This window comes from Episyrphus balteatus, chromosome 2 (genome assembly GCF_945859705.1).
Source record: "Episyrphus balteatus chromosome 2, idEpiBalt1.1, whole genome shotgun sequence".
Lineage (NCBI taxonomy): Eukaryota > Metazoa > Arthropoda > Insecta > Diptera > Syrphidae > Episyrphus > Episyrphus balteatus.
Window position 1 is genome coordinate 86,392,468 of NC_079135.1, and position 16,708 is coordinate 86,409,175.

Sequence of the window (16,708 nt, forward strand, 5' to 3'; positions counted from 1 at the left end):
AAAAGGGTAATTTTGAATATTTTGGTCCAAATGTAACATATTTATCTAACCTATTTACATATACTGTAAATTTTTTAAAGTAAACTAATTCGTTTTTCGCCTACTTTATTTCATAAAGTTCTTGAAATGGTAAACAAACTTTTTTTTTAATAACATTATGAACAAAAATAATATAAACATACCTACTATTTTTAGCTTTAGCAAGTAAAGTTCAAAAATACTTGTATATACATCTATAATAATATGTGTAAATACATATATTAATATTATATACATTTACATTGTAACATGTAACAGAAAAACTAAAGAGTAGGTTCATAAAATTACATCGTTCCTTTGAGTATTATTTTTATCTCAAACAGATTCATCAAAAATAATCCAATGAAATTTACTGACAGAGGCAGTAGGATATACGAGTAGGTACGTACATATAACTAACTAGTTGAAAAGGCACGTAGGTATAAAGGATATATCGGACATACGTTGATAAAACTATCCGATAGGTTTTTATTATAATGTCACAAACGTGTGTTTTATTTTATCTTTTTTTGTCCTCTTTGACAGAAAGTTGTATTGAAAATTGACCAATTGGTAAAGGTATATACTGACAGTAAAAAAAATTACTAAGAATTTTAGAGATGTTTCGAGTTATACCAACTTTTTTTTATTCTATTATATTATGCTTTATAAAAATAACCAACATCAGAGTAGGGTAAATTAAATGAAAACACTCTGGAGATTAAATATGTATAGGGTAAGTAGTCGGTCGAATATGCCAGTTTGGGTAGTGTCACTTTTCAAATATTTTCAAAAACAAATAACCTAATAACTTGAGCATTTGTGTGGCAAGAGAACTTAGTATTACTGAATGAATTGCATTATCAGCATTGCAAAAATGAACTTAGTTCGACCGACTTACCCTACATTTACGAGTAGGTACATGTACATTACATAGCTTTATACATGTTAAAATAATATTAAATACAAATATTCATTTAAAAAGATAATTTGAGATCTTTCAATATGTGCATAATGCATTTTGCTTTATTTTATATCCATCCATTTTCATTTCTCGTTGTCTTAACAGAAATAAAATACACGATTTTGTCAGAAGTAGGTACATACCTACTTACTTTTATGGAAAAAATTTTTTGATGTTAAAGATTCTTATGAAAAATAATTAAAGAATAAATAAGAGTTAAATTTTTCAAGGAATCTCATAACATAAACAAATTGTAAAGAATTGCTATTGAAAAAAGTGCTATTGAAAAAATATGTACATAAGGGCGTTCGTTATTTAGGTTTTTTTCGAGAATCAAGTTCCTAAGTGGAAAAACTGTTTCTAAATAATAAAAAATAAATTGCACGACTGGGGTCGCACGTACTTGCTCTTATGCTTAAAGTAACTATAATGTTAAAGCTTTTCATTCAAGAAATTAAAAATTTGATATTTTGAAGAAATTTCATAAGTAGTATAAAAAAATTAAATCTGTTTTTATAATTAATTAAACTCCGTTTTAAATTATCTCAAAAAAAATAAAAAATATGCCATTTTATTTCTTGTATAAAAAGATATTTTTAGAAAAAAATTTTCGAAAATTGTAGGAGCCGTTTTTTAAAAAAATAATTTTTTATATATAAAAATTTTTTAACATTTTTCAAAAAAAAAGTTGGTATGCCATTTTGAAGAAATAATTAATTTACACATAAAAACTAAATTTCAAAATTTTTCATTGATTCGTTTTCAAAAAATTGATTTTTCAAAAAAAATTTTGAAATATTTTTAAAAAAACCAAAAATGCGTTTTTTGAAAATTTTCTAAAATTTTAATATTATCGATTTTTTTACGAATCCTAAACTTGCCCTATAGTACCTATATCGCAAGTAAAAAATCCCCTAATTTTTTCAGATTTTTATTTTGACGCTAGATGGCGCCCCAAGAGGGTTAAAGTTTTTTCATTTAAAATAGGTATATGTTGACTTGAGAAAAAACTTTAACCCTCTTGGAGGAATCTATCCAGCTTCGAAACGGGTTAAAATTTGACACTAGTGGTTAAAAGTTGACGTTTCTCAAGAAAGAAAATAAATGCATTTGAAATTATTTTTAATTTATTTATTTATTGCAAAATTAATAAAATTCAATGAAAATTAATGCAAATTGTTTTCTTTTATTTTGTTTTGTTTTCTTTATTTAGTTTGTTGACAGCTGTAAGCTAGTGCTCACAGACTGCATAAGCAAGCTAGTGAAAATGTACGAATTGGTTGTTTGTTTGTTATTTTTTCTATTTCTATTTTGTTGACAGCAGCTACGAACTATAAATTATCTCAAGGGGATTTTAATCAAAGTAGTGACAAAAAATAAATCCCTTTAACCCATTTTAACTCAATTCGCACAGAAAAAAAAATAAATTTGATCCTTTTTTAACCCAACGTCAAAATTTAACCGTGGTTGAAAATTTAACCAACATTTTAACCCAAGGCCATCAAAATTTTTAAAGGATAATTTAATTTAATACAAAAAGTATCTCTAACAAAAAGAGTAGATTTTTTTTTTATTTGTTCAAAAATGTTAATATGTATCTTAAAATTTACCCATATTTTTTTAAGAAAAGTATCCTGTATCTTCGTCAAGAATCAGACTACACAAACAAAATTTAAACTACGAGGATTCGAAAGATTTTTAATATGTCTTTGAGTAAGAAATTTTTGTCAAAAATTACCTTAAAAAAATCGATTGTTTTAAAATGAACTTAAATATCTAAATCTAAATGACACAGAATATTCTAGGGTTTCTTGTTTATTTATTTTGCTTTCAGGTGTCGGTTCTTGAGCTCAGATTGGTCAGTTATTGCTCAAGATATAGCCCGAATACTAAGTATGCTTGGAAAAACATCGACAAGAAACATTGAAAAATCATATCTCAAAAACGTGTCCATTGTAATTTTTACTTGCGATATAGGTACTATATATCAAGTTATGCATTCGTACAAAAAAAAAAGTTGAGATAACATTTTTCCATGACATTACGATGGTAGACAATGCCAAAAAAGCGGGTCCCGGAAGTCCGTCTGTCTGTCTGTCTGTCTGTCAGTCTGTCTGTCAGTCTGTCTGTCAGTCTGTCTGTCAGTCTGTCAGTCTGTCTGTCAGTCTGTCAGTCTGTCAGTCTGTCTGTCAGTCTGTCAGTCTGTCTGTCAGTCTGTCTGTCTGTCAGTCTGTCTGTCAGTCTGTCTGTCAGTCTGTCAGTCTGTCTGTCAGTCTGTCAGTCTGTCAGTCTGTCAGTCTGTCAGTCTGTCAGTCTGTCAGTCTGTCTGTCAGTCTGTCAGTCTGTCTGTCTGTCAGTCTGTCAGTCTGTCAGTCTGTCAGTCTGTCAGTCTGTCAGTCTGTCAGTCTGTCAGTCTGTCAGTCTGTCAGTCTGTCAGTCTGTCAGTCTGTCAGTCTGTCAGTCTGTCAGTCTGTCAGTCTGTCAGTCTGTCAGTCTGTCAGTCTGTCAGTCTGTCTGTCTGTCTGTCTGTATAAGGAGCTACAGCCTAAACGGATGGACCGATTAATGTCAAACTTGGTATGTAGCGTTATTTGGCGACTCTCCAGAGGGGTTTTTGGAATTAATTTTTTTGGACCAAAAATAACGGTACTTGTCATATACCGATTTTAGTTAAATTGAAATATCTCGAAAACGGGTCTAACGATTTTATTTAAAAAATTCAAATAATAGTTTTAAGCTAAAGTCTATCTTTCAATAGAAAAAAATTTTTTTGAAAATCATTATTAACGGTACCTGCCATAGAACCGTTTTTTCAAATCCGATTATCTCCGAAACTGCTTATTCGATTGCAACGAAACTTTTTGTGCAGAAGCATTTATATAATTTAAATATAAGCCAAAAATAAAATTTTGAAAAAAATAATTTTTGGATTTTTAAAAAAAATTTGAAAATTTTTTTTTGAAAAATCAAATTTTCGAAAACGGGACATTGAACTTTTTTGAAATTTTGTTTTTAGATGTTGATTAGTGATTTCTACCAAATGGCATACTAATTTTATTTTAAAACTTTTTTTCCAAAAAAATATTTATAAAAAATTAGTTTTTAAAAAAACGGCTCTAACGATTTTGAAAATTTTTTTTCTAAAAATGCATGTTAATATATCAATCAAAACTGCATACTTGTTTTGGAGGGCAATTTAATGTAAGATTTTGTTTTATTTTTTTTTCAAAAACGAATTTTGTTTTTTTTTTTCCAAATTTCTATATAAAAAGTCTTAAAAATTTATGCAACTTTAACTCTAAGAGCAAGTTCGTGCGACCCAGTCGTGCATTTTATTTTAATGTCATTTCCGAGTCCCTGAGAAATAAAAAGTGGTGTTAAGTGTCCATTTTGGTTGTAAACCAGTGTTATCTAAATTCTTTTGAACTATACGAACATTATAAGGGAAAAACACATAAAAACTATGACTGCCTGGAGGTCGGTTAGCCCTTCGCGTAACACAAATGGCATAGAACCCCAACCCACACAGTCACAGTAAAAAAAAAAAAAACACCAAAAAAAATGAGAAAACACAAAATAAAAACCACAGTAGTGGCAACAACTAACAAATGTACACTTTTGGAACAACAGGTTAAAAAAAAAACAATCACCGCCCATGGTGAACATGTTTAATAACTTTATAATGAGCAAGTAAAAATAAAAAAATAAAACTAAAGCTATTATACTTAAAAACGTTTCTATTGTGTTACAGGTTTGATACTGTTACTCATAACAAGTTTGTGATTTTTTGTCATTATTCAATAGAACTAAATTTGAATAATGAACTCCATTCATGACGTTTTTTATACTAAATACAAATAATAATTTCATTACATTTAAATACAAAATTTGATTTACAGCCATTTAATATCGAATAAAACTAAAAAAAAGCGTTCAATGTTTTGTTTTATTTAATGTAATCTTTTAATACATTATGTATTATGCTAACTATTTATAATTATAGAATTTAACACATTTTTTCATAAAATTGTAAGCAAAAACTTTTTTAAATACAAAATGAATATTATCAAGTAACTTAAACTGCGAATTTTATAAATTAAAAAAAAATTGTTCTGAAACTAAATCAATTAATTTCACTGTGCAAGTCGAAATCTTTGACATGTTCGCTGTTGACTGTTTCCCCCTATTTTGGACCTTAGAAATCGATTGGCATCATTAGTTTTTCAAATTTGTCAGTACGACTTCGAACAAAATTTTTTTCGGAAGTTTTTTCAACAATTTTAAGCATGTTGCCCGGTTTAAAGTCATTTTTTCTTAATTATATTGCTATTTATTCTGCTCAAACGTTATTTAGTACCTGCATAAACTACTGGCTTTATAATGTATGTATATCTTAGTAATGAATGTGTTGTCGTTGTATTGTAATACATTTTTTTTACATTTGAAGCCGATTTGTGAGAAAATTGCTTCTACCGCCTAAACGATTTAATCTTATCCTTCACTCCCATACCATTTGTTTCTGTAAATAATCTAAATCTTTATATGTCATTTTTTTTATGTAATTCAAAAAAGAAAATAAATTTATTATTAGTTTAAAAAACAAAACAGCAACACCGGCAAATTTTAACACATAGATTTTTAAGTTTTTTTTATTTCCGACGTTTAAAAACAGAAATTATCAAAATTGGATCTGTAATTTGCTTTAGTTACCTACTCCACTAAAACATAATAAAACGATAACAATGCAAAAAAAATCCAAATTTCTCAAATTTTTTCAACAAAAACTTGCTAAATTGTTGAATAAATTGTATAAAATTGTTGATTTGTCTTTATGCTGGTAATAACAATAACAAGAAAAATGACTTTAAACCGTTGCTTAAAATTGTTGAAAAAACTTCCGAAAAAAATTTTGTTCGAAGTCGTACCTGATAAATCGAAAAACTAAAGATGCCCATCGATTTCTCAGGTCCGAAATAGGGGGAACAATCAACAGCGCACTTGTCTCAAATTTTTTTTTTTTTTTTTTGAAAAAACTTGCACAGTGTTTTTATTGTTATTTGAAGCTTTAAAAATAATATTTTTGCTTGTGTTTAAGTAATCCAAATTATATAGAAACACCATCAAATAAAATAAATATTAATCCAGTCAAATAAGGGTTTAACCTCGGAATGAATGTTAGTAGACATTTTTTTTTTGCTCAATATCTTCCTTTTGCCATCAATCAGCATTAAAAAATACCTTGAAATCATGTATCATATGTTTATATAATACCATAGCCTATTTTTGCTAATTTTGAAAATCTCCATTTCGCGATTTGACCTTGAAATCGCGACAAGCGGATATGAGATTTTTCTAGACTTTTGAGATATGTTATAGAATGGCAAAAGGAAGATATTGAGCAAAAAAAATTTCTACTAACATTCATTCCGAGATTTACCCCTTTTTTCTCCTTATTTGACTGTATTATATAAATAAATAAATATTTAATTTAACAAAATAAATAAAATGTGTGAAAAAATAAACAATTTAATTGAAATAAATTATTAAATATCTAATTAAAATATAAACAGATTATGTATTTATTTACTTGATGCGCTTAATAATTAAATTTTAAGTTATGTTAATAAACTCAGTCGTGAACGAGGGTAATTAAGATCTTCTCATCTTTTTTTTTTTAACGTCCGCGTATGCCAGTTAAATGATTTAAAAAAAGTTAAATCAACTGCACGTGAAACAAAATAATCAATTTATTTGCTTTTGATGTAGTTGACAAGTAAATCGTATATGCCAATATTATTTTTTTTTTTTTTTTTTTAATTATAAAATCATTTTATAATAACTCTTTCGCAGGTGCAGTTTGCAAAAAAAAACTATAGATGAGCCTTAAGGCAACGTGTCATTTTGCATGTAGTTGTTTTTTTTTTTTATTAAAAAAAAAAATCACATCTCTAACTAACAGCCTGTGATGTTTCGAAAGGAAAAACCAATTAAAAACTAGTTGAAATTTTATAGGAAATGACACAAAATGAAAAAACACTTTCAAAAAAAAAAAAATCAGTAAAAATCTGTTGATAGAAAATAAATATTCTAGAAAGTGTGTCTAAGGATAAACAACAGATAACCGTCAACAAGCTACCCATGAATAATTTGATTGTACATTTTCTATAAACTTTCTCCCACATTCCAATTGTGGGTTTTGTTTGTGTGTTTTTTTTTTTTTTTTTTTTTCATTTTGAACAGAAGACAAACTTTCTGAAGCAAAATTACGACTTTTCTCACTTAGTCAATTTCCTTAATTATCGAGATACAAACTATATTTCAAAGAAGAAAATGAAGCAATCATTTGACTATTTCCTTTAACCACTATTTTCACTCATTTTACCAGGGCTGGATTAGTTTAAAATAATTTAAATAAAAGCAAGGACGGGGCACGTTCAAGACACATTCTTATCAGGGTCAAGACACGTTCGCAAAAATAAAGATCCCAAAATTTTTTGAGTAAGTTTTTTTTCAAAAACTCCTCCCTTGAGATTGCTAAAGAACATCTCCCTTTTTTTAAAACCTTTTGATTAATGGAAGTATGCTTCCAAACTTTTAGGTAGGACTCCTGTGTCCTGTTTCAGGTTGTTTTGATTTTTCATAATTTATAATAAACTTATTCCATCAAAAATAATAAAATCTAAAAAAAATGAATGAATAAATAAAATGAAACAAATTATTCATTTGAAATGTTTTTTTTTTAATACAGAAGACCGATCCTGTTTCCATTCCAGATTAAAAAATGAGAAAAAAAGTAAAAACACAAAAAAAATTATAGAAAATAACTTTCTTCCTTGAAACAAATTAAGAAAGTAAACTTTTTGTGGGAGTGAAAGAGGCGCAGGAGACATTTTTTTTCCTTCTGCCAGTTTTGTATTTTGTGTGGAATAAATTCTTACAGTTTCTTTAATTACCAAAGTTTTCTTCATTCCATGTTTTTTTTTTCTAAAAAAAAAAAAAATTAAAAGAAATTCCGTATCTAAAACAACACGGTGACCTTTCCGTGTGGCAGAATCTCATTCTTCTGATGGTGATGATGATGATGATCATGATTATGCTTGAGTGATTTTTCAACTACATTTCAACAAAATTAATTTATGAACCGATTTAAAGAATAAATTTTGTTTCTTTTAGCTTTAGCATTCCATCCCATCAGAGTGTACTCTATGTTTTGTACCTTACTCGGGGTACAGTAACATTTACACATTTTCATCAGAATCTCTGACACTGACACTTTCACATGAACAAAACACGTGTGAAGATACATATGCAGACAGTAGAGACACACACCATAATAATGTAATATCGTATAGCAGCATCAAGCTTACATATATGTGCGATGCGAATCTACTGAATTCTGGGTTCTGGAGAGTTCCAGTAAATGAATTATAAAATTGTTTCTACTGGATGGATAAATATTACATATTTTGAGTGAGGAACACACATCGCATCGTGCCATCCGCATGGCATTGGATTTAAATCAGTTTTTCCATACACCACACACACTGACTGACTGGAGGACAGGTGCAGAGTACCGTACCTTGACAGTTTAACACCATTATCTTATTAAAGGCACCTGGAATGGCAAGTAATAGTGAATGGGAATGGGTGCACAGTGTTGGTAGGGAGTGATATTTTATCCTGTGGCAAGGATATTGGGTGATTTTCGAATTTCTACTGAGAGTTAATAGGTTAAAAATTAGGAATGTTGTATGTATACATATAATGTGAGAGAGTGATGTGTTGTATACCTGAGGAGGTTCATTATGTATGCTACAGTTGGAAATGTCACATCATGCGGTATGTGGGTGTCCTTCTAAATGCAGTGGGTGTAGGAGAATGGTTTGTTCTGGTATTTTGTATCTAAATTGTTCAAATAAATTGAATTATATTTAAAGCTTTAAAAAAAATTCATGAGTTTCTTATAGGAATGCAGTTTTTTTTTTTAGAATAAAATAGATTTTATAATAATTAAGGTGACGCTATAGTTCTATAGGGGAACTGATGGACATCAATCAATATTTTTCTCTTCGTCAATCCCAATGGTGTTAGCTAACCAACTGTATCGAATTTCACACACCTAGTTAGTTACGATGTTCATCAGTCATCTAACTGGATATACCTTTTACCTACCACCGTAGTTGTGGTCGTTTACTTTTTACTGTAATTGGTTCTGATTTGTAGAGTACTTTTTAGATTGACATATGTATGTGTGTGTCTGTTCATAAAGATATGATTGAAATTTAAAAAAAAACCGTGCCTAGGGGGCTAATATATCGACTTCATGCTACAGACAAATAAAATGCCAAAAGTTCTTATTTAATAAATCAATTTAAAAATTTTCTTTATAAAATAATTTAAGAGGTTAAATATTTGAAACTTTAGAAAACATAAAACTAGGGAGCGGGTCATAATTCTGCTTGTCAAAATTCTGTACGACAAAATTCTGTGGCGCCAACATACTGTAAGACCATAATGTATAATGTCATTATACTGTAAATACAAAATTCTGTATGTCAAACTACTGTATGAACAAAATAGTGACTTGAAAAATTCTGTTTTGTAAAATTCTGTACGGCAAAATACTGTATTTTCAATACAGTATTTTTTAAGAAATTTCCATTAATAAAAAAAACCCATAAATCTAGCTTTAAATATAATTATTGACAATAAAGTTATAATTTTATACAAACATAATTATTAAAGTAAAAAAGTAAATCAATTCTAGGAACATACATCCATAAATCAAACTTTTATTAAACATACAAAATACATTTTACAAAAAAATGTCAAAATCAATATAAATTGAATTTTTTTGCAATCCGTTTTATAGGTAAAACGTGGTTTAATTCAGATTGTTTTTTAATTAAGTGTAGAATTTTGTTTTCTCTCTCCTTTTTCAGTAGCTCCTAGATTAATCAGCATTAGAAGCTTGCCTCTTTATTAAGTTGATCTTTTAGAAATTCATAATAAAACCTCTTTTAAATAAATCTGTATTTCAAAGTTCTGTACAAATGATGTACAAAATATATTTTTGAAAATGTAAAAAAGTGCGCTCTCACTTTTTGAAATTATACAGAATTTTGTTCGTACAGCATTTTCACAAACAGAATTTTGACATACATTACTTTGGTATACAGTATTGCGAATACAGAATTTTGCAACATGCTGCATTTCGACTCCAACCCATAAAACTATCACTTAACAAACCTCGAAAAGAAAAGTGTTTTCAATAAAGTAAAAGAAAACTATGTGAGAACTTACAGATCGAAGGTTTTGTAGATGTAACTAGCTGCCACACAGCCTTAATAGCTATTTAGATAGCTTAAGTAATTTTTTTGAAAATATTGATTATAGCCCTTATAGACCGAGAGCCGGGAGCAGATTTCTTGCGTGAGAGGTAACCGATTCATATGAATGTCAGAGGTAGCGAGGGTCATGGTGATGACGAATACCTTAGTCTGCCTGCATTTATTTGGGCCGTTGTCGAGAAAAAGCGCATCAAAAGTACCATTTTTCTGAAAATCGATTTAGTGAGGGTAACCACTTAAAATTTATTGATAACCAACGCCACATACTCACTGATAACAAATATACCAATGGCAGACATTTTAAGTGCGGCCAAAGCCCCGGCAGACTGTCCCGAAAATGCGTTTTTTTTGGCGTTTTTAGACTTTGGGGTAACCACCTAAAATTAATCGCATCCTGTAGCGGTGGACTCCCTGATAACAAAAATACCCATGGCAGACATTTTGAGTGTGGCCAAACCCTCGGCAGACGGTTTTGAAAATGCAGTTTTTCTGAAAATTGATTTATTTAGGGTAACCACTTGAAATTAGTCGCATCCTGTAGCGGTGGACTCCCTGATAACAAAAACACCCATGGCAGACATTTTGAGTGTGGCCAAACCCTCGGCAGACGGTTTTGAAAATGCAGTTTTTCTGAAAATTGATTTATTTAGGGTAACCACTTGAAATTAGTCGCATCCTGTAGCGGTGGACTCCCTGATAACAAAAATACCCATGGCAGACATTTTGAGTGTGGCCAAACCCTCGGCAGACGGTTTTGAAAATGCAGTTTTTCTGAAAATTGATTTATTTTACTTTTTCACATAACTCGCGTATTATTGGACCTAGCAGAAAAAATTGTATTGCAATCTTAAAGATAATTGAATTTCCTACAGAATATGTTAAATAAGTTTTTTCGATTAAACCTTCGGTTTAAGAGTTAGCGTGGTTTTTTTGAAGCAAGTCAAAGGGTGATTTTCTTATTTTCGTCATATCTCTTTTATTTGAGCTTTTTTAAAAATTAATTTGAAGTAAAAGTTGTAGATCTTTTTATTACCTTCATTTATTACATTAACGGTTTTTCGATTTGACAGACCGTTTTCGATCTGTAGGAAAAAAACTTCAAAAAGTTTGCAATTTTTTATATAGATATTTCCTATATAAAAAATTTCAATCTTTTTGCCCCTCCCCGCCTAAAACTATACAATTTTTTTCTTGCCTGAGTGCAACGTACACGCCTAGGTTTTTTGTTACATCTATTGCAAATTACCCTGTACTATGTAGAACCTTTTTCCAATATAAAGTGGTTACCCTAAATAAATCAATTTTCAGAAAAACTGCATTTTCAAAACCGTCTGCCGAGGGTTTGGCCACACTCAAAATGTCTGCCATGGGTGTTTTTGTTATCAGGGAGTCCACCGCTACAGGATGCGATTAATTTTAGGTGGTTACCCCAAAGTCTAAAAACGCCAAAAAAAACGCATTTTCGGGACAGTCTGCCGGGGCTTTGGCCGCACTTAAAATGTCTGCCATTGGTATATTTGTTATCAGTGAGTATGTGGCGTTGGTTATCAATAAATTTTAAGTGGTTACCCTCACTAAATCGATTTTCAGAAAAATGGTACTTTTGATGCGCTTTTTCTCGACAACGGCCCAAATAAATGCAGGCAGACTAAGGTATTCGTCATCACCATGACCCACGCTACCTCTGACATTCATATGAATCGGTTACCTCTCACGCAAGAAATCTGCTCCTGGCTCTTAGACTATTAGGGCCCAATAAATTATTTTTTGTTGTTAATTCGTGTTTTATTTTGAAGTTTTGTTTTTTTTTTTCAAATGTTTAGAAATCCGTTTTTCAGTTCCTTTTAAAAGCGGAGTCATGCGAACTAAAAGCTGTTTTGATCATGGCGTATCCATTGGTTCTTAAAGAACGGATTAACTCTCATTTCTCGTAATTTTTCTTTACTTTTATGTCTTGCGGAAACTACATTTATGTAGGTACTGAGTATCTACTAAACTTCTCTCAATTTTTTTCGCGATGCTTCCTTTGTTTAAGCTTAGTTGACAAAATGTTTTTATTTTCTGCATTCCTTCCTCACGTAAAAATTTTATCGAATTATTGACAGACAACAGACATAGTAAAAGATTTAAGGGGAAGATTAAGACTTTATTTAATATAAAAAAGGAATAATTTTTTGAAGCCAATCATATTTCACGAAAAAAGCAAAAACCCATCATTTTTTTAATTGAAAAAAAAATCGACCATCAAATGCGTAATTTATTCACTCAACATAATATTTTTAAGAGTCCCCATTAAAAATTGCAAATCTGTCGAATTGCATAAAAATTTTGAAATTTCCATATTTTAATAGCGACTTAAAAGTTAATGGAGTGTAAAAAAATTGGACCTTAAAGCCTTTTGATGAAAAAAGCAAGTAACAAATAACAATAATAAAAAGCACAATCTTCTAGAAATAGCTAGCTTTCCAAAATTCCTAAAAAAAAACATCAAAAATACCCCAAAAAATAAATGTGTTTCAGAAATTCGTATTTAAAAAATCAGGGCCCAAGAAAAATATTCGTATGAGATTCCTAATTTGTTTTCATTATCTTTCCACCCCTACCTACAATACCCCGTTTTTGGAAGTTCTATTATTTAGTTTTGCATAGTTTTTAAAAAACTGTTTTAACTCTGTATTTAATTTTTTTAACACTTTTGTTATTTTTCTAACAAATTAATTTATAGATTACAAAAATCAACTCACTACGACCAACCGTCTCTTGCCATCTCATTAAACCCATATCCAGCCTATTTAATGATTGAATTTTTAAAAATCCTGTTTTAGTGTTTCCGTTTAGGATATAACCTTTAAAATAAGCTATAGTAGATTTTTGTATCTATACAAGTTTAAGCTATTATACTACGTTGATTATGAATGAAACAATTAAGATGAAATTGCAATCATTCCATACTGCTAACGGGAAATGGAACGTGAGGAAGAGTCTTGCTTTTTCGTGTATGTATCTAGGGTTCATCGATTAATAAGACGATATTCCTTCAAAAATACTCTCATCTTAAAATAGCAACAAAATCAATGTTTTATAATAATTTACAAAGCGTCCAAAGAAAAGAAAGTAAAAAGTAAACCAAAACAACTCCTTTTCCTTTCATTTTTTCATAGATATGTCCATGTTTTTGGAAAAATTTACCTGTGTGCGCTGGTAGAACTCGAACGGCTGTCGTATGTGTGCTAAAACTCGTCTAACATTTAGTATCTAGAATAGAGGAGATCATGAAGATGTTGAAGAGGAATGATTCTAGTTTGGATATCTGTGCTTGTTGGTGATTGCCAACTTTCGATTTGGAGGTTAAAACAACCTGGAACAAAAAAAAAAAGAATTTATTTTCATATGATTATCGAATAAAAATGGTGCACTGCTTGCATGCTTGACTGCAAACCAAAAGGTGTGAGTTGGAGCCCCACCCTAGTTAGAATTCTTCAATTAATGAATGGGCTGGAACTACTTAGATGAGACAGTAATCATTTTATTTCTCAATTCACTGTTTCTACAAAAACTCTTTACTCTCTTTCTATTGCTTCTTACAAAGGTTTACCTGACCTCGAAGTTAGCTTGATTTGTGAAAAGTTAGCATAAACAGAAGAAATGCTACAGATAAATCTATTAAACTTATTGTCCCACATAAAAAAAATGTTACTCATACGCCACAGTGACCTTATAATTTACTTTTAATTAGAAATTGGTAAACAAATATGTTTCTGTTAATTAATAAGAAAATACGTTAACCGTTAGTGAGTATTATCTGGCGTTCAATTAATAAAATTGTTCGTCCAACAAAGTGTGAGCTCATATAGCTCTTGGAACAGCAACATTAAACCCAGTTTTTTTTAGTTTTTTTCTTTTTTCAATTATAATAAATAATAATTTATGAACATTTTTTTATCTACAGTCCACCTAAAAAAATGTCCGAAATCAATTAAAAAACAAGAAAAAAAAACAATATAGCTATAATTGTATTTTAATAGACATTAAAAGGTTTCTATACAAAATATAATGGTGTCACACCTTAAATCAAAATTCAACAACTCACTAAATAATTACAACAAGATTTATTATGAGAATGAAAAACTCCTAATAGCTTTTTGATTTCAATTTTTGAAACGTGTTTATTTTTTCGTTGTCTGCTTTTATGAGAGAGGATTTTGTCCTTGGGTTTGATTTTATTTATGTTTTTATTTTTCTTTTTTCTAGTCTACAGTCTTCTATATACCATATGTTATCATACCACGTTCAGTGTTTCTTAATATTGGATTTATTGGTCCTATATATATAACCTTTATATCCAATAACATTAGCCACCACTTGAATGTGATAATAGGTTTATCCCATCCTAATCAGTTTGCATGCATGACCGAAAAATGGCCACATTTTCTATCTTATTTGAACTGAAAAAAAAAGGTTTTTTTTTTTCTTTCAGTTAGAGAAGAAGGAAGGACGAAAAATGTCATAAATCATTTTTGTGCTAGAATGGGAAAGGATTTTTTATTTTTTTTCTTCCTATCCCTAATCAAATTTATGCGTTTTCAGGAAAAAAAATAAAAAAAAAATAACATATAGAATCGTGAACGGATGTGGAATACATTTTTATGTCCTTTAGACCCAGCATGGATTTATTTTCTTCAACAGAGGTGCGAAGTAGGATTTAAAATTTTACACTCCATGTTAACTGATTGAGATAATTCTATTTATTTTTGTTTAAAATTAAATTTAAGCTTAAAATAAATAAAACCAACATTTTTACAATTTCAAATATTAAGACTAACAATTTTTAAACTATAAAAATGATGCTATTGGTGCACTGAGGGAAAAAAAATGAAGTTGAAACATCGTTGTTTCAAAGATGAACTACTCTGATTTATGTGACTTTAAGATACGAAACCATCAAAAATTAACCTTTTTTCCACATTGATTTTAAAATGTTCATCTTCAACGCAAAATCATTCCGAATAATAGTTAAATCAATGTGGTTTTCATTAATTTTACGTGGTTTTATGGTGGCTTTTCCCTCAGTGTATTATTTTGGAAGTGAGTTTATAAATCGGATGCATAGTGTAAGGAAATGTGTTATTCATGTATTTGTTTCCAAATACCCGAATATTATTCTTCTAATGACCCTATTTTAAAGAAGGATTTCTTCTCATCACTTATAGAAACGAAAAACCATACACGTAATCAAAAGCATTGAGAGGAGAGAATTGGTGGCATAAAAAAAAGTTTACAAATGGATATCCGCTATTTTCAAGAGAATTCAAAATTTAGAATATTATACATTTTTGGTGACACAATATTCTCCTATACAAAAATATATGTAAGCATATTTAAATTCATGTATGTGGAACAAAAAAAATTAGATATATGTTTCTTACGATTTTCGTTGATCCCGTTGAAAGTCAGCTTTATGTGTGTTTCTTTTTTTTTCTCTTAAGCCTTTTTATGTGTCAGAAATTACATTAAAGCAAAAAAAAAAAAAGATGAAATTTATACACATGTTACTTAATTTTTTTCCTTTTATAATATTATTTTTGCACCCTTTAGCTTTAAGGATTTTTCTCTTTTTTTTTAAATAAATTTATCAAAAGGATCAAATTTCCATCAGTTATCAAATTATTCAGCAAAAAAAAAATAATAAGGTTTTGAAAGGACGACAAGTACAATTTCATAATTCCATGAACTTAGATATTTTTATTGAATTGCAGATATAAAATTCATAAAAATCTATAAAATGTAATATATATACTAATATATACAATAAAAACATATACAATATGTAAATATATGTGAAATGAATGGTTGTGGTTAGAAACATAGAACTTTGATGTGTGGGCATCGATAAGCTTCTTATATCTTTCTTATATTTTATATGTGATATTTTTACGTACTTTGATGTTTGATCCTATCTTTTACCTCAATTTTTGTATTATTATAAAAAGTACTATATCAGTAGTGTATTCCAAAGATGGAAATAAAGGGGCGTAAGCTACAAGACATGGTAGTTTCTAGAAACACAATTGTAGTACCTAAACCTACATTTTCGAAGTAGGTTTTGACTTCAAAAAACTTTTTTTTTTTTAATCTGATTTTCTCTTAAACGATTTGCTTAGTTTCAACTTAATTTTTTAAAGTAAAGCACTTATTGTTTTAATACAAACTAGCCGACCCCGCCCTCGAAATTCGAGTGCCAATTTCTTTATTTTTTTTATTTGCACAGTTTTAAACACAATTATACCAAAATAGTTTCATTATTTTGTATAGTATTTGTTGTTGTTTTCTTGCGATTAACTACACTTTTTGAAGACAAAATACACAGGTATACATA

General features: G+C 29.3%; 1 protein-coding gene across 1 annotated transcript in view; it reads right to left on the reverse strand.

Annotated features, from left to right (window-relative positions):
• The window catches only part of LOC129912190 (uncharacterized), a 68,584-nt gene extending 54,900 nt beyond the window's left edge, over positions 1–13,684 (reverse strand). Inside the window, exon 1 of the mRNA XM_055990335.1 lies at positions 13,522–13,684. The gene's annotated coding sequence lies outside the window, so the exon portion shown is untranslated. The remainder of the gene's footprint in view (positions 1–13,521) is intronic.
• Positions 13,685–16,708: the final 3,024 nt, after the last annotated feature.